The sequence below is a fragment of the Eumetopias jubatus genome, unplaced genomic scaffold (assembly GCF_037043125.1).
Source record: "Eumetopias jubatus isolate StellerSeaLion01/CBP00866 unplaced genomic scaffold, mEumJub1_p1.0 scaffold_6, whole genome shotgun sequence".
Classification (NCBI taxonomy): domain Eukaryota; kingdom Metazoa; phylum Chordata; class Mammalia; order Carnivora; family Otariidae; genus Eumetopias; species Eumetopias jubatus.
Genome location: NW_028274812.1, coordinates 91,500,794 through 91,518,751, shown reverse-complemented (window position 1 = coordinate 91,518,751; position 17,958 = coordinate 91,500,794).

Sequence of the window (17,958 nt, the reverse complement as noted above, 5' to 3'; positions counted from 1 at the left end):
GTAAAAAAGTTATATTTCCTGGTAACTAATATTATGAGTTGTTAGTTGTTGCGAGCTCTCTAATCAGTTCAATCTGAATTAAAATTTTCTCTGCAACTTAAAATTGTATTTGAATGGATACATATTTAAATACCCTTTTCTCAGAATTTATTAAATCTTAACTTGAATTCAGTTCATATTTTAAACAATTTTATTTAAATTCAATTTAGTTAACATACGGTGTATTATTAGTTTCAGGGGTAGAATTTAGTGGTTCATCAGTTGCATTAAAAACCCAGTGCCCTCCTTAATGCCCATCCCCCCATCCCCCCATGCACCTCCCCTCCAGCAACCCTCAGCTTGTTTCCCATAGTTAGGGGTCTTGAATTCAGTTCTTAATTCATTTCATTTAAAATTAATCTCTCTCCTTCCCCTTCTATGGCACATATATGCAAAATACTAGACTTTAGCATGGAGGAGTTATTATCAATAGAGTTGAATTTTGGACATAGGTTTTATTTACACTAACCTGTAAAATGGGGTAGAAAAATCTTGATTTATCTTAGTTGTTTTAAATCTAAGTAAAACAGAAACCAACAATGCAGGTCAAGGGACAAAGAGTTGTTTGCCAGTTTCTTATGTAGGAAGCTACTGCTATCCTTGGGACTTAGAAAGGTTGATTATTCTATAGGATTTTTAAAGACAGGACACAATTTATCTTAATCCTATGTCAGCATTTCCCTGAAACTGATTTAGCCTTTCACACTAGAAAGAAGAGACACAGTAGACCTTTTAATTGAAAAATCCTGCAGTTACTTTCAACCTCTGATATTGAAAATCAAGTTATCTTGTTCTAAAGAAGAACAAAAAAGAACTTGCTAATCTGGAAGTTATTCAGGACTCATTTATTATCAAAAGTGTTGTTAGTGACTATCCCAATTCCTTCAGGAAACCTTTAGGTATGAAGGCGTATCATAGTGCATAAAACAGACTCTTTAAGGGATACCTTGCTTTATTACAAAAGGTGTCACTCAAGTCTCCAATAAATAGCTTCGTACAAATATTTTTCACAGTCACCATTTGCCAAAAGCAATGCTTTCACATTGTGTTTAGTTTTGCACTAAAGTTCCTTGAAGGTGTTCCATGGCCTTCCTTCATGAGGAGCAAAGGGCTACTTTGCCATGCCTAAGCCAGAGATGTTCACTTTTATCTTGAATCATTCGTTTTCTTTTTTCTTCTTTTAAGATTTTATTTATTTTTTGACAGAGACAGAGTACAAGCAGGGGGAGTGGCAGGGAGAGGGGAAAGCAGACTCCCTGCTGCGCAGAGAGCCCAATGTGGGGTTCGATCCCAGGACACTGGGATGACCTGAGCCGAAGGCAGACATTTAACCGACTGAGCCACCCAGGTGCCCCATTCTTTTCTTTTCTTTCTTTCTTTTTTTTTTAAAGATTTTATTTATTTATTTGAGAGAGAGACAGAGATAGTGAGAGAGAGCGTGAGCGGAGGGAGAGAGAGAAGCAGGCTCCTGCTGAGCAGGGAGCTGGACACGGGGCTCCAGCCCAGGACCCTGGGATCATGACCTGAGCCAAAGGCAGATGCTTAACCAACGGAGCCATCCAGGCGCCCCTCATTCATTTGTTTTCAACAAACATTTACTGGACTTCTCTGTGCCAGGCACTGCTAGGCACTGTAACACTGTGGTGAGTAAAATAGATACAGTGCCATTTTGTATTAAATTTACAGTCTGAATGGGGAGATAGGAATTAAACAATTGGGTATAAAAGGATAAATTATGTTAAGTGTTAAGAAAGAATATCACATGGTGCTACTTACAGGAACTGACAGCAGGGGGATTCTTTTAGATGGTGGGCAGAGGGGATTTTCAGTGGAATTAATAATTAGACTGAAATATAAAAAATAAGGATCGGGCTAAGTGAAGAGTGGGGAGTGTTTCAAACAGTGTGCAACATGTATGAAGGCCAGGATATGAGAGAAAGCCTGACACATCTCGGGATTCAGAAACAACCATTATGTCTAGAGTTCAGAAAAAGGGAGAAGATTTGAAGAACTAGGCACAGGCTATGATCATGCAAGGATCTCTGATTTTGTATCAAAATATACTCAACATTTCAGTCATATGTAATAGTGCGATTTTCCCCCATCAGTCGATCAAGGAGAACTGTAGAAAGAATCCCTACTATACATCATAACATAGTGTTCACCTTTCTTAGTTCAATGGCCTCATTCGGCCAGTAGTCAGTCACACTACTACATTACTCCTTAGCTTTTAAAGCAATGGCTTCCTACTACATTTGGAATAAAATCCAACTTTTTTTTTTTTTTTTTTTTTTTTTTACGAGGGCCCACAGGGCTGGATGTGATCTGGCCCTTGCTTTCCTCTCTGACATGTCTCTTTCCACTTAATTACTGTGCTCCTGCTTCACCTGCCCTCAAGTGTAGCATGTCAGATCCCTGGGCTCAACTGACTTCAGATGTGGCTTTACTGTGCAGTTCCCAGGGAACTTGGGACTCAACAGATTCTACTTCTCACCATGAGAAGAGTATAAATCACTTTTGCCTTGGACCTGGGACCTCTCACAGACCCTTTTTACCCTCCATGCAAACATTGCCTAAAAGAGCAAGCTTAATGCTCCACTGGGCAACCTCAAAAAAGTGGTGGTCGGAATGCTTCTGCCTTTCACCCTTTAGGTGAACACTTCTTGCAGATAGATCTTCTGTAGACTTTCAGGAGGTCCCTGCAGAATTGCACCCCACTCACCCAGAGCAGTGACTTGATCACTTCCCCTTCCACTGACTGCCACCCCTGCTCTTTCTGTCCCCAGTCCTTTACTTGCTTTTTGGGATCACCTCCAAAAAATTGTACCTAAGCCTAGGGTACAACCTGTTTTTTGGGGGAACCTGAGCTTTGGTCCCGATATTTCTGTTTTGCAAACCTTCTACATTTGCTCCCCATTTAAGCCCTTTGTGCTCTGCCTAGAACTCTCTTTCCCTTTTGTATGATCTTTGCATGGATGATGCCTTCTCATCATTAAGTTCTAGCTGACATGTTATGTCTTGAAAGGAGCCTATCCTTGAAATTAATGTTGCCGCCAGACTGTTCACCTCTATCGTTACTCTTAATATGTTTATTGCAATTGATCACTTTTGAAATGGTCCTGTTTATTTTCTTATAAATTTATTTGATTACTCATTTACTGCCCACTACCTAGAATGTATGCGTCAGGAGAGTAGAATCCTTAGTATGCAACAGAGACTTGTGTTCTCAGAGCCTAGAAGAGTGGCCGGCATATAATGGTTACCCAATAACATGTGTTGAAGGAATTAATGAAAAATTCCATGTGTTTTCAGGGTGAGATAATAAAATACAGAATGTAATTTTTTTTCTAAGAATATATACTGAAACAATCTCTTAAGTGCTCCTACTACTGAAGAGCTGTATGTAAAGTTTCTTTAAGGTAAATGAAAAGAAGACAAAAATATCCTGAGTTTTTAAATGGAGTTTTCTTTTGCTGACAACTTTCCACTTATTTTTAGTTTTACTAATAAAATCTGCTGACTGAATAGTGATTACTTTTGTGGGAGAAAAAATGGAATGGACTGGGAGGTGGCACAAGGGAGCATTCTTGGGTGTTGAAATACTTTATATCCTGACCAGGGTTGTGTATACATATGCAAAAATTCATTGAGTGGTACCCTTGAGATTTATGTATGTAAGTTATCTTTAAATATATATATTTAAAAACTCTTGACTTAGTTTGGTTTCTGGTAAGCAAAAATATAAACCAGTTTTGCAAGCATTAAGAATGCAAAAGCTTCTTTCATGTCAAGTTTGTTTTTAGGATAGTCCATTAAATCCTGATTTTTGAAATTTTAGGTGGGTCAATAAAGAATACTTTGGACATATTTTTACATTTAAGTTATCAAATACACTTCATTAACATAGTGAAAGATCAATCTATATGCATATATTCCTGGAGAGAAGTCTTTCTTCCATAAAAATATTATTTTCTCTGGAAATATAATTTTTGTAAGTAGGAATTGCAGAGTAATTTAAATTACCTTATCAGCTGTTATGAAAATAATACATCTTAAAGTTTTTAATCCTTGGTCCTGTGAAGAAATACTCTATTGTCTGTGTGGACCACTTCCATTTTTATTAAATTTGTATTTGCCTGTTCTCTCCATTTGGGCCTCATGCTAAATTACATGGCTAAATTAATACCAGTTTAAGTGTAGTTTCTAAATGGAAATCTAATATCATCCAGTATCTTAGTCACAAATTCTTTGTTTTATAAATAGCAATTACGTTTTTTTGATGGTGCAGTGATGATTCCCATATTCCAAGAGGCACTGAAAGTCCAGAAGTAATTCAGCAGCATGAGGACGAACCTCTGTTGCTGGCCAAGTAGGCTGCTGCTTTTGTGGTATGGGCTGAGAGGTTGGAAGTTCTCCAGTCCAAAAATATCTGCCCATGGTCTTGTGGCTGCTCCATAAATATCTGTTTTCAGGGCTCTGTTCTTTTCAGGTAGAGAATTAAAGATTCTTCTCATACTTTAAGCACTACCTCAATGCCACCTTCTCAGTGATACCCATGGCCAGAACTAATTTCTTTTATTTTCAACACATTGATGCCATTCACTTACCCATTCAGACATTCAGTAATATTTATGAAGTCCTGGCATGAATCAGGCATAGAGTGGCCTTGAGGATAGCCAAATAAGACATGACTCCCTCTTAGTAAGGTTTTAGTTTAGATTAGTAGTTCTTAAAATTAGTTTCTCATTAGAACTGCTATGGGAAAATGCAGATTTGTCAAAAATACAGATCCACAGGCATGGGAAATGGGCATGTATATTTTTCACAAGTTTCTAGATGATTGTGATACACATTTCTGGTGACCTGGTTTCCATTCTTCCACAATATTTCCACTACAAGAACTTGACCCACTTTGGGAGTAAAAAGAGTCTTTATATTGAACTGAATCTCTCCAACTTATTTTAGATGTAAGCACTGGCTATGATTGTACTGCTTGGAGGGAATATTCTTCTTCCAGTGTGAATGGTGGATAGTGAGTGATATATCAAATATTTGTTGAGCACAAAATGAATGACTGACAATCTTTTCAAACTGAGCTATCTTCAGATGAAACATCTTTCATATGGCATGGCTTCAAGACCTATAAAAGAACTTTAAAATTGGCATCTGAGATTTCTAGTTTCTAGGGTGAAAAAAAAAAAAGGAAATTTGATGCTCAATGCTTTTGTCATGCCTTCATTTAAAAGTGTCTAAATAATTTATACATTTTCTATTGAGCAAAAGAAAATAGTTTCATATTTAATGGCATGGATCACACAAAGATAATCTTAAACCTTTGATTTCAAAGAACATTGAGTTTTCTTTGGAGGACATTTTATAGGATTAAGACTTAACTTATTTTAAATTTGTATTTTAAGATACCTTGTTTACAAAACAAGACCTAGTCTCCATTTTCTAGGTTAGATAATATGAAATCAAGTCACAGTTGGAAATGCCATAGTCTGCACAAACTAAACACAAAGAGAAAAGAGAATGCATACACATGATTGCACACTGAAAAAATTTTGATGCTATTATTTAGATCAATGTGTTAAATATTTGGAAGATCCCAGGAATAACAATGTTATGCAAGGTGCAACATACCACATTTTCAAAATGATGAACTTTTAGGAATTTGGTAATGAGGTGATAATGAGATGATGAAGTGTGAAAAGTTAGTTTCTGCTTTGCATTTTTTTTTAGTCCATTATCTTTACTGCTGTCTTATAACACTTCAATCTATATACTGACCTTTTATTCTGTTACCTTAACTGTGCCTATCACACATTTTTGGGAGATGACTATAAATTATGAAAGGTTGAAAGTGCCCCCAAAAGTGTTAAATCAAATGCTATAAAATTGAGTGTTGACATTTTTCAAAAATGCAAAAAGTGCAAGAGCAAGAGTTTCAGGGTGTTGAATATTACCACGGAAGGAAACTGTACCTGGGAAAATTAAATCTGAGTATAGAGGGTGTGGCAACTTTTATATTTGGAATAAAAGGTTGTTTTCTTACTTTTTGCTAATGGAATGTAATTAAGAACCTAATTGCTTTTTTCTTCTTCAAATCTGATACTGGGAGGTCGGGTAGGTCAGGACACTGTCTGGCTCATTTATTACAATAAAATGCAACCTGTTGACCTGAAAACAGAGTGATAGAAAAGGGCCTCCCAGGGATATAGCACCTGCAGGCATAAGGACCAATTAGATATTAATTTAAACTCCAAATATATAAACACACTACCTTGTTCTAAGGAAATGTTAATATAGTTTTATTTCTTTATGTTGAGCATTTAATATAATAAGAGTATATCCAGACTATTAAGTGGCCCAAACTGAGTGGACCTCCTTACTTAGAAGGGAAATAAAAGGTATTTGTGTTGGCTTTTGAAAAATTAATAGGGTGTTGAGCATAACTATTTGAAGATATATCCTATTTAAATTTAAATAACGTATTTTCCCACAATCTCAATGATTTTATTTTTCTTCAGTTGTTAATCAAATTAACTAAAAGTGATATGGAGCAAGTTGCCTGGGTGGCTCAGTCCGTTAAGCATCTGCCTTTGGATCAGGTCATGATCCCACGGTCCTGGGATGGAGGTCCAGGTTGGGAATCTCTGCTCACCAGGTTGGGAATCTCTCCCTCTCCCTCTGCCTGCCGCTACCCCTGCTTGTGCTCTGTCAAATAAATAAATAAAATCTTTAAAAAAATAAAAGTTATGGAGCTCTATAGTATTAATTGTATTATAGTATTTTTTTCTGAAGATTTTATTTATTCATTTGAGAGAGGGAGGGGAAGAGAGAGAGAGAGAGAGAGAGAAAACAAGCAGAGGGGTAGAGTGTTCTTTTGTTCTTTTCAAGCTCAATGAGTGTTCTTTTGTTCCGCTTAAGTGTATATGCAAGGGTCCTTGGGCATGCTCCTGCCCTTCAGTATTTTGGATTTCACAGGGGGAGAAATTGGGGTCCTTTTGCTGTAGCACAAGATGGGTTCTTGTAGGACAACGGCCCTGTGTTAGCTGCTGGGGTTGGGGGAGAGGTACTTGTTAGCCATGAAAGATGGATGCACACTATGGGAGCTGATCCAGCTGTATCCCTTCTTTTTTTTTTTTTTAAGATTTTATTTATTTGACAGAGAGAGACACAGCGAGAGAGGGAACACAAGCAGGGGCAGTGGGAGAGGGAGAAGCAGGCTTCCCGCGGAGCAGGGAGCCCGACGCGGGGCTCGATCCCAGGACCCTGGGATCATGACCTGAGCCGAAGGCGGACGCTTAAAGACTGAGCCACCCAGGCACCCCTAGCTGTATCCCTTCTATAGAGGAGTAAAGAAAAAGTAAGTAAAGAATTGTTTCCTCCGGTGTTTAACTCTTGAGTTTTCCTTGGCCACTTTGATACCAAGATGCAATAGGTAGAAATGTTTGGAGATCTCCCCTGGGACTGGCAACCAGGCACCATGTTCTGCTCCACTGGGATTGATACTTGGTGCATGGTTTTCTGGTCTATACCTTCCATGAACTTGGGCTAAATATTTCTCTCTATTACTCCAAAGCACTTTGTGGGTATTTTTATATTAGCATTTATCACATTACTTGGATATGTATCTGTCTGTCCAACTATACTCTAAGTTACTTGGAAGATCAGTACACTGGACTAGAACAGCTGTCTTCAATAATTTCTTCAAGTGTTCTCATAATTTTCATGACTTCCACCATTTCCTACTTGATTACAAATCCCAAATCTGTATGCCCATTCTGGATCTTTTTTATGAGTACCAGGGTTTTCTTAGCAGTTTCCCTTCTAAGCAGTTCTTCTCTCATTATATGTGTCACAATGCATTGGATCATTTTTTTTTTTTTTTTTTATAGCTCAGGACCCTCAATGTCAAGTATTGCTTAAATCATTTTGTACCCAATTCTTATGTACTAGATACATGCAATCTTATGTACTAAATACATGCACAATCTGGGGAGATTATGTCTTGGATTATCTGGATAGACCCAAAATGTCATTACAAGCATCCTTACAAGAGCAAGTCAGACAGAAGGGTTAGACAGAAGGGTAGAAGGTAATGTGACCATGGAGGTAGAGACTGGGTGATGTAGCCACAACCACGGAATGCTGTAGCCACCAGAAGCTGAAAGAAGCAAGAAACAGATTTTCCCCTATAGCTTTCAGAGGGAGCATGACTACCAACTATCCTTAAATTCAGCCTAGTGATACCAATTTTGGATTTCTAGCCTCCAGAACTCTGAGAGAATATTTTAAGTCACAAAGTTCGTGATAATTTTTTATAGTAGCCATAGGAAACTAATACAAGGTCCTCCTATGTTTCTGCACTGGGTCATATGGTGTAGGTAAAAAATACCAATAGGACACTGGCCTTGACCTTGAAAAGTGGAAGGAGTGTTTGTATGATAGGTTGGTTTTGGCATGAAGGGCTACGTGCCAAAGTAAGCTGCTTTCATTTCCCAGTGACCAATCAGCAGCCAATGGAGGCTTTAAGTACGAGAGTAGCATCATCACCTTTGTTTCTGAAGGAGATGGAGAATACAGAATTGAGGATACTAATGACATTGTTGCTCTGGTAAGAGTTTAATAAGGGTTTGAACTGAAACAGTGGCCACAGCACCAGGGAGGAGAGATTTTAATTTAAGAGACTTTTCTGAAGTGGAACTGAATAATTACATCATTTTGAGCCATCTTACCCTTCTGAGCTCAACATCTTGTCCCTAGTAATTCTTTCTGTTAGATTTTTGGCCTTTTGTTAAAATACCTTATATAAATTGTAGTAGTTCTTCTGAAAAATGATTTCAGTATTATTTTGAAAATGTTTTTACTGGAGAGAATATTCTTTTAGAATGTGATTTTAAATAATCTTTTCCCATATTCTTGATAGTGTTTTTTTTTTTAAGTGAGAACCTTTGGAAAATGAATCAACACAGAAATTTATACCATACACAACTTTCATCATGTAAAGATCACTAATATTATGATTTAATATTAGGTCATCTTGAATATCACTTGAATGATGAATCAAATTATTGTAAATGGATATAACTACCTTTTCAAGTGTTAAATCCCAAAGAAATATATAAGATTAAATAAATAGCATCCTAACTATGCATTGATGGAATCATTTTGCCAATAATCAAATAGACTAGTCAGATTAAGAAGTGATGAGTTTTTAATACATCATTCTGAAGAATAAGTGCAATTATTATTTAAATGAAGTGAATAAACATGGAGTCACTGCCAGGCTGCTCTAAACTAGTAATAATTACTTTATTAAAGGTTAATAAATGTCCAGTAAAAGCAGCTATGACCTGCTAAAGGTTAAGCTGAGAACAGCTAAAATGAAAAAAAAGAAGTGCTTATTATTACATTTATTGACTGACACTGACACTCAGAGAATAGACAATTCTGGAATGATTAAATGATAATTAAATTTCAAACAAGCATCTTTAACCTCTAAACATGAAGGTAACTTAAAGGCCCTACCAGACTCATGTTGCTTACTAATGTATTTTTCTCCCCTCTTTGCTCTAAGGATCAGCAAAATCATTGGCCAGTTTTATTTATCTTCATAACACAGGTTGAGTTGGTGGAGAAGATAGCCACAAATAGATTTCCAAAGCACAGGGTGGGCAGGGCCCCAAATGTCAGTATCCTCCCTGAATTCCGATGGAAGTTCTGAATCACACTGGGAGTGACACTGAACCCTCAGCTGAGGATACGAGAACTTTCTGAGATGATCCTGCCTTCTCTTGTTGCTTTCCCTCTCACCACTCCCGTAGGATTATATGCTCCAGCTACTAAACTACTTGTAGTTCCCTCAAATACTCCATGCTTTTGCCTGTACCCAGGACTGCTTGTCCCTTCTTCAAATGCTAGACTGTCAATTCCTACTTATGTTTCAGGATCCATTCATGTCATCTCTTTTGGGAAGCACTCCCTGATCCCTTCAGGCAGGATTCCTTTTTCATAGCATTGACTACAGTACGCTTACATTTTAGGTTTACTCATTCTCTTCCCTTGCTCAATTGTAAGGTCCTTTAGGACACAGAGGCTAACTCATACACTCCATATATCCAGTATTTAATAGAGTGTTTGGCCCACAGCAGGTGCTCAATGAATGCCTGGTGAATAAATAAATGATTTTTTTTTTTTTTTACAAATAAAGAGAAAATACTTGGTGACTGAAGGCTATAGGGGGGTAGCTTTTTTGTTAATTTTGACTGAAACCTAAATTTTATATAGCCTGGTGTCATAAGTATGTTTTCCGGAGAGAAGACACCCATTTATTTATCCATTTTCATTTGATATTCCCCTTAGTGCAATCATCAGAAAATAATCATATATAGCTATGAAGTTTGCTTTGCATCCTCCTATGAAATCAGATTTGTTTAGATTTTTTTGACTGTTACTCCCTTCTAGTATGGCTATTTTAAAAAGTCATAATGTTTTTAATGACACTGAACATCCTGCAGGGGTCATTCATGTTTCTTTTTTCTTTTTATTTATTTTTTCTTAGCACAGAATGACAACATTAACAAATGTATCAGTCTTCTCTAGATGTAAATGTTTAGTATATTAAAATATACATACTTTTTGGTGGTGCCTTGCTGTGGAATGCTCTTGTTTTGTAGTGAGCTTTATTATCTATCAGAAAATGTGTAATGGAAGGTGGTCCTTGAGAAATCAAATTACACTTAATTTCTCTTAATAACAAACAAGAAAACTCTGTACAGCAAATACCTTTCTCATATGTTCAAGTCTCAAATAGGTCCTAAGGGTTGAGGCTGTGTACATGTACACAGGGACCAGAGAGGTCCCAAGTCACCCACCTATTCTTGGTTGACAGCACCTGCATGCAGGTGCAGAGATTCTGTGAGAGAACCTGGTGGAAAGTTGAAAGCCTGGGAAAAGTTGAAAATGATCTAAAGGTTTAATATTTTCTGCAGTTCACACACAGATCCATCAGCAGAAAAGGGAAGCCTTACTGGCTTGAGGAGTGGAACAACCTCTGTGCAATCTTTCACCGAATGCTAAGCTATACAAATGCATGGGTGATCTCTAGGAAAGCAAGCTTAAAAATAAAAACAAGGAAAATAATAATTGAACAGAGATATCAGTGGCTGCACATTTTGGTGGAGAAATACTACATAAATTTAGTCTAAACAAGTTTTCTAAACAAAGAAAACAAAACAACATCCCCCAGGAGAAAAATAGAATCCAGAGTTGTTACAATATACTATTCAAAAGGCCAGTGTTAAGGGCACCCGGGTGGCTCAGTCATTTGAGCATCCAGCTCTTGATATCAGCTCAGCTCATCATCTCATGTGGGATCCAGCCCGGAGTGGGGCTCCATGCTCATGCAGGAGTCTGATGGAAATTCTCTTTCTCCTTCTCCTTTGCCCCTCCCCCCACACAAGCTCTCTGTCTCTCTCTGTCTCAAATAAATAAATAAATAAATAAATAAATACATAAATCTTTAAAAAATTAAATAAAAAGCCAGTGTTTAAAAACAAAACAAAATAAAACTATGAGACATTCAAAGAAATAATAAAGTGTGACATGTATTTAGGGGAAAAAGTAGTGAATAGAAACTCTCTGAGTGTCCTCAGATGGTAGATTTAGCATACAAAGATTTATGTATTTATTTAAAATGATTTATTTATTCATTTGAGAGAGAGAAAGAGGGAGAGAGAATGAGAGCAGGGGGAGGGGTAGAGGGAGAGGGAGAGAAGCAGACTCTCTGCTGAGTGGGGAGCCCAATGTGGGGCTTGGAGCTCAATCTCATGAACCTGAGATCATGACCTGAGCCAAAACCAAGAGTCAGATGCTTAACCGACTGAGCCACCCAGGTGCCCCTAGCATACAAAGATTTAAAAGCAGCTATTTTAAATATATTTAAGGAACTGAAGGAAACTATATTTAAAGAATTAAGGGAAAGTAGATGACAATCATTCAGTGAATAGACAATCCAATAAGGAGAAGGAAATTATTTTATTTTTTTAAGATTTTTACTTATTTGAGAAAGAGAGAGAGAGAGCACATGCACGTGCATGAGTCGGGGGAGGGGCACAGGGAGAGGGAGAAGCAGACCCCCCGCCAAGCAGGGAGCCCGATGAAGGGCTCCATTCCAGGATCAGACCTGAGCTGAAAGCAGACACTTAACTGACTGAGCCACCCAGGTACCCCAAAGAGATGGAAATTATTGAAAAATAGAGAACCAAATGGATATTCTGTAATTGAAATGTACAATGACTGCAAAGAAAATTTACTAGAGGGGCTCAACAGAAAACTGGAGATGCCAGAAGAAAGAATCAATGACTTGAAGATAAATAAATAGAAATTATCCAAACAGAAGAACAGGGAAACAAGACTGAAGTAAAACGAACAGTCTCAGAGATATGTGGGACAATATAAATCATAGAGACATATGTGTATCAAGTCCTAAAAGGATAACAAAAGGAGAAAGGGGCAAAGAAATATTCAAAGAAAAAAATGCCTAAAAACTTTCCAAATTTTATGAAAAAACATTAATTTATAAATCCAAGAAACTCAATGAATATAAAGTAGGATAAATACAAAATTATCCACATCTAGACACAGAATAGTCAAACTTTTGAAAGCCAAAGAGAAAACCTGGAAAGTAGCAAGAGAAAAACAACTCATCAGATACAGGGAAAAAAAACAATACGATAATTAGCTGATTCCTCATCAGAGATAATACAGGTCAGAAGACACTGGAATAAGATAACCTACTGGTAACCGACTAAATGACCTCCTGGGATGTTGGCAAATATGGACTGAACTGGGGAGCTGACTGTTGAGTCAGGCCAGGAAATGAGAATCTCTCTTCTGTAGTTCTTGTGGAAGGAACTGAGAAGAGTCGGCTGTGAGGCTTCAGGTCCCCACAGTTGCATAGGCCCCTCCCAGAGAATGCACAGGTATTTCATATTTGTAATTCTTACTTATTTTCTTTAGAAACCTTCCCAAGTTACAAAGGCTTCAGGGCTCTACAAAACATAGGCTTACCACTGGAAGGAAAACTTAGGTCTATTACTGGAAAGAAACATAATTTTATATAGGTCAAATCAGACAAACTGGAAAGCTCTCTTTTGCATGTGGTAAAATACACATAACAAAATTTGTCAGTTTTAAAATCTACAATGCAATGACGTTTGGTATATTAACAATGTTGTGTGCCCATCACCACTATCTGGTTCTAGAATATTTTTATCATCCCAACAGAAAACACTATACTTGTTAAAGCAGTCATTCCCCATTCCCCCACTTCTCTTGCCCTTGGCAACCACTAATCTATTTTCTCTTTCAATGGAATTGCCTAGTCTGGAATATTTCATAAAAATGGAATCATACAGCATGTGGCAATTTTGTGTCTGGGTTTGACTTCTTTCACTTAGCATAATGTTTTCAAGTTTTATTCATGTTGTAGCATGTATCAATATTTCATTCCTTTTCATATGGAAAGGCCTTTTTTTAAAAAAAGATTTTATTATTTATTTGACACAGAGAGAGAGGCAACAAGAGGGAATACAAACAGGGGGAGTAGGAGAGGGAGAGGCAGGCCTCCCGCTGAGCAGGGAGCCTGACATGGGGCTCAATCCCAGGACCTTGGGATCATGGCCCGAGCTGAAGGCAGACGCTTAACGACTGAGCCACCCAGGCGCCCCTGGGAAGGCCTTTTAAATAAAAGAGTTTTAGAAAGGATGTAGCCAATTGAATAAGAGAATTCCAAGAGTAAAATTTGAAAGAATGACTCAGATACTATGGGCAGAACTTTTCATAGCATTATACTGCATTCAGTTCTCTAAACCAGTGAACTAGAATTTACCTGTCTTTCCTAGTCTTCATATTGATTTTATGTCAAATGATCTTGACTAACTCCTAAGCTTTTTTTCAACTCATATACATTCTGCTCAGAAATAATCCTTGTGCTGGTTGCCTGTCCTTCCCCTCCGCCCTTTGCCTGATCTCCAAGTACTGCCTTTCTCATCTGGGTCAGCATCCAAACTGCCCACCGAAGTTCCAGAGAAAAAAAACTATTTCCCCCTGATTTTAGTGAGAACATTTGAAAATAACATGTTCTTTGTTAAATACCTGAAGCTCATTTGAATGTCTGCTTTTGTACTTAAAAAGTTATGTATGTATGCTACCTACAGGTGAAAAATAATGGCCCGGTTCACTAATGTTACCACTATGCTGTCAATCTCTAATTTGCTATAAAGTATTGGGAGACATTTCGAGTAAGACAGATTCTACAGAAACAAAATTATATCCAATTTTTTCCTGTTATGAAGCGTAATTACTCTACATAGCTATAAAATACTATGCAGGTTTCAGTAATTTATTTAGCATTTTGTTGACTCTATTTTAGTCTACTATACTGTAAAGGTTGAAGGACCCTTTATGTTTTGTCTGAGGTGCCATCCACAAAATACTGCACCTTACTATGCAAATACTGTCTGCAAAAGACGTCTGCTGCATTTCTAATGGGACAGCCTATTAGCGCTTGATGTTCTTCATGCTTTGCTTATTTCTGCCCACAACTGTGTCCATTCTCAGTGAGAGGCTAGTATAATCTTCATGTTTACCCAAACCACAAAGACTCTAAAAACATATCCTTTAGACTTTGGATACCTACCATGGTCTATTTTAGTGTTCTTAGAACTTTAGTCTTCTGTATTTATTTGAAACTTACAGAATGTTTTTGAAAAACTTTCTGTTCTTATGTCGTATTTTAACATTATTTAATTTTATAACATTTCACTTATACCTAGCTTTGAAAGTCTCCTGTCTTGCTTGGGTAACACAGATATGATAATAAAATCAGCCTTCATCTGCCAGCTCATGCATTCTCAACAGGGCAATATTGTTCCCAAGGAGTGAAAATTGTTTCTCAGGGGCAGCAAGAAATCTCAATCTTTTTATGTCTAAATCACAGATATGCATACACTACACAAGCAGATATGCAGTATATCCATGGCACTGAAATTTCCTGGATGGTGCAATTAGGAAAAAGATGTCCAAAAATGTACTTTTAGGGGGACAATAATGAAAACAGTGGACTGAGAAATACTGGTCCACCTCTTTCCAGTTCAATAGCGTGTTGATATTCACTACTCCATTTAGCAGGAAAGCTAAGGTCACACAGCATGTACATGGCAGATCCATGCCTGTACCCTGGTGTTCTCTCTTCATATCTCTGCTCCTCTGTGGGGTGGTGGGCTGGGCACTGATGGACTCTTGCAAGGAAGAAATACCTTCCTTGCTACTTTTTCTTTTAGGACTGTTTCATACATTAACAGAATGTTCAGCCTTCAAACTTAAGGAATTTATTCATAGTTTCCACTTTTTGTCTAGGATATGTGTGAAACCTTTCCCTTGTCTTAAATGGGCCAGGTATTCCTTCAGATTTACATTGGCTGTGGATAAAGGAAAGTGTAGAAACAGGGTGGGAGCCCTGGGTGTTACGCACAAACAATGAATCACGGAACACCACATCAAAAACTAATGATGTAATGCATGGTGATTAACATAACATAATTAAAAAAAAAAGAAACGGGGGTGGGGAATTGTTTCTAGTTCTCATGATCCAAATCACTTTGGCTCTCCAGGGACAAGGATTCCTGACGACTTGAGGTATTCAACTTTTTGTCTGCTTTGAATCTTTCTTACCCTCAAGGTCTACTAAGTCGGCTTCTGATTTTAGTAACATGATTCTAAGAACCCACAGGTACTGCTCTTTCTCTGTATTCCTCTTTACAATGCTCCAAATATTTCTAAGCATCTCCTCTTAAAGTAACTTAGATATGTTAGTGCCAAAACATTCATTTAAAAAAAAAAATCATCATTTTCAACCTAAATGGCAGTAGCATTGGGGCTGAGCTCACTCCTCAACTAAGGGCAGGAAAGGGAGCAGGAAACGATATTTTTTGGAATTAAAGAACATTTCTATTTTACATAATTTGCTAGCAAATAAAAGAGTGTTCTAGGGGGCTGGTGGGATCACTGAAGGTCATCTCACTTCATTTATTTTCTTTTTTTTTTGGAAGAGGTAGGAGAGTAAGATGCGAACATGTGGTTATTGACTGTGACTATACTGTAAAATGTGAGGTAAAACATGGAGGAAATGAGGCTGAAAAGGTCTCTGCGATCAGATCATGAAGAGGATGCATACAGGGAGATGAGAAATGTGGGTTTTATCTATAGGTGAGTGGTTCTTAAAATACCCTTTATGTAGCCTTCTGGTTTCTGTGGAAGCCCTTCAGATAACGCCACAGGGGGCAGGAAAGAGAAGCCAAGGAGATGTGGCTCTCTAACTCATTTCATCAGAGGAGTTCAGCTCATGCCTGTGTTTTTCCATCTATGTTGTCTGTCTGTCTATCTATCTATCCATCTATCATCGTCATCATCATCACCGTTATTATCTATCTTTAATTTACTGAGCTTCTATATATCTTTGAAGAGGAAATCTACTGACATATGTATCCCAGTGGATCATCTGGTTAATCTATTCAGCAGGAAACTGGATACCATAGTACCCTAGTTCTAGAGGTGTGCAGCAGTTGGCGCATACCAACTTGCCAGAGCCAACTGTTAAATTTCAGGAATTTGGGGAGCTGGTTGACATCAGGTTGGCAGCTTAAAATTGATGTGAAGCTTCAATTCATGCTTGGGGTATTAAACCAGTGAAATCAGTGAACGCTATACATCAGACTCTGCAGCTCCCTCCCCTCATCCTTGCAAAGAGCTGGTTTTTAAATGTTTACTAGCACACCACTGCCAGTTCTCAAACTTCAGTGCACAGTAGAATTATCTGGGGAGATGTAAAAATTCTAGTGCCTGGGCACCACCTCCAGAAATTTCATTTAAACTGGTAGAGGATGTCATATGGGCGTCAGGACGATTAAAATATCCCCGGAAAGAACCCCAGGGAATACCACTGTTAAAGAGGGGGATCGAAGAGGAGGGGGGCCTTACAAAGACCAGAAATGGGAGAACTAGAAGAAAAGATGACTACAGAAATCAATGAATTAGAAAGTTTCCAGCTCCATAAGTTAGAATTAGACAATGGCAAGAATATTTTGCACCCTATAAAACTTTTTAATTGTTAAGACTTTCTCAAATAGAGTGGGCCACTTTCAGGGGAAATGTGGAAACTGGATGGCTGAATGTCAGTGCTGTTGTTGAAAGCTGCCTTCATTGAAGGGGAGACTGGGACTGATAAATAATCGTTAGACTAGAGGGATGCAAAAATTCAATGAGTATCTAATCAGGCACACGAGATTCTGATTTAATTTATCGCAGAATACAGTGTACAAAATGATCTTGCCAAAAAAAGTAATGGAGAAAGAATAACTATTCAAACCTTTAGGATTGCAAGCTCTGGCTCCTTATAAATAAATACTTCAGCCCAAATGGCCATGAGTAAAGCCTTTTTCTTTGGTTCAATGTAGTAACGCTGGTGTCGTATGGTTGGTTTTGTTATCATTGTTACTTTGTTTTTAATTGTGCTTATCATACAGAAGCTTCACCTCAATACCAAGGCTAAAACTCTTTTAAAACGTATTGATATTTTAGATGGTTATAAATGGCAATTAATTATTTTAAAATTTGTCAGGGATAATGTCTATTTCAAGTGTGTTCAATACACTTTCCAAAAGAAGAAAACAAGATAGTTAAAATACTTGTATGTTAAGAATCTTTAAAGAGTTTTCCTGCTACTATTTTCTACATTTACTTGATTTATTGGTTTAAAGTTATGGCAAAATTATTTTAGATTGCAGTTGGTCATTACTCAGCATTAATTGAAGTGAAAAAATAAATCAAAGCTATTTCTTAGCATGATTTCTA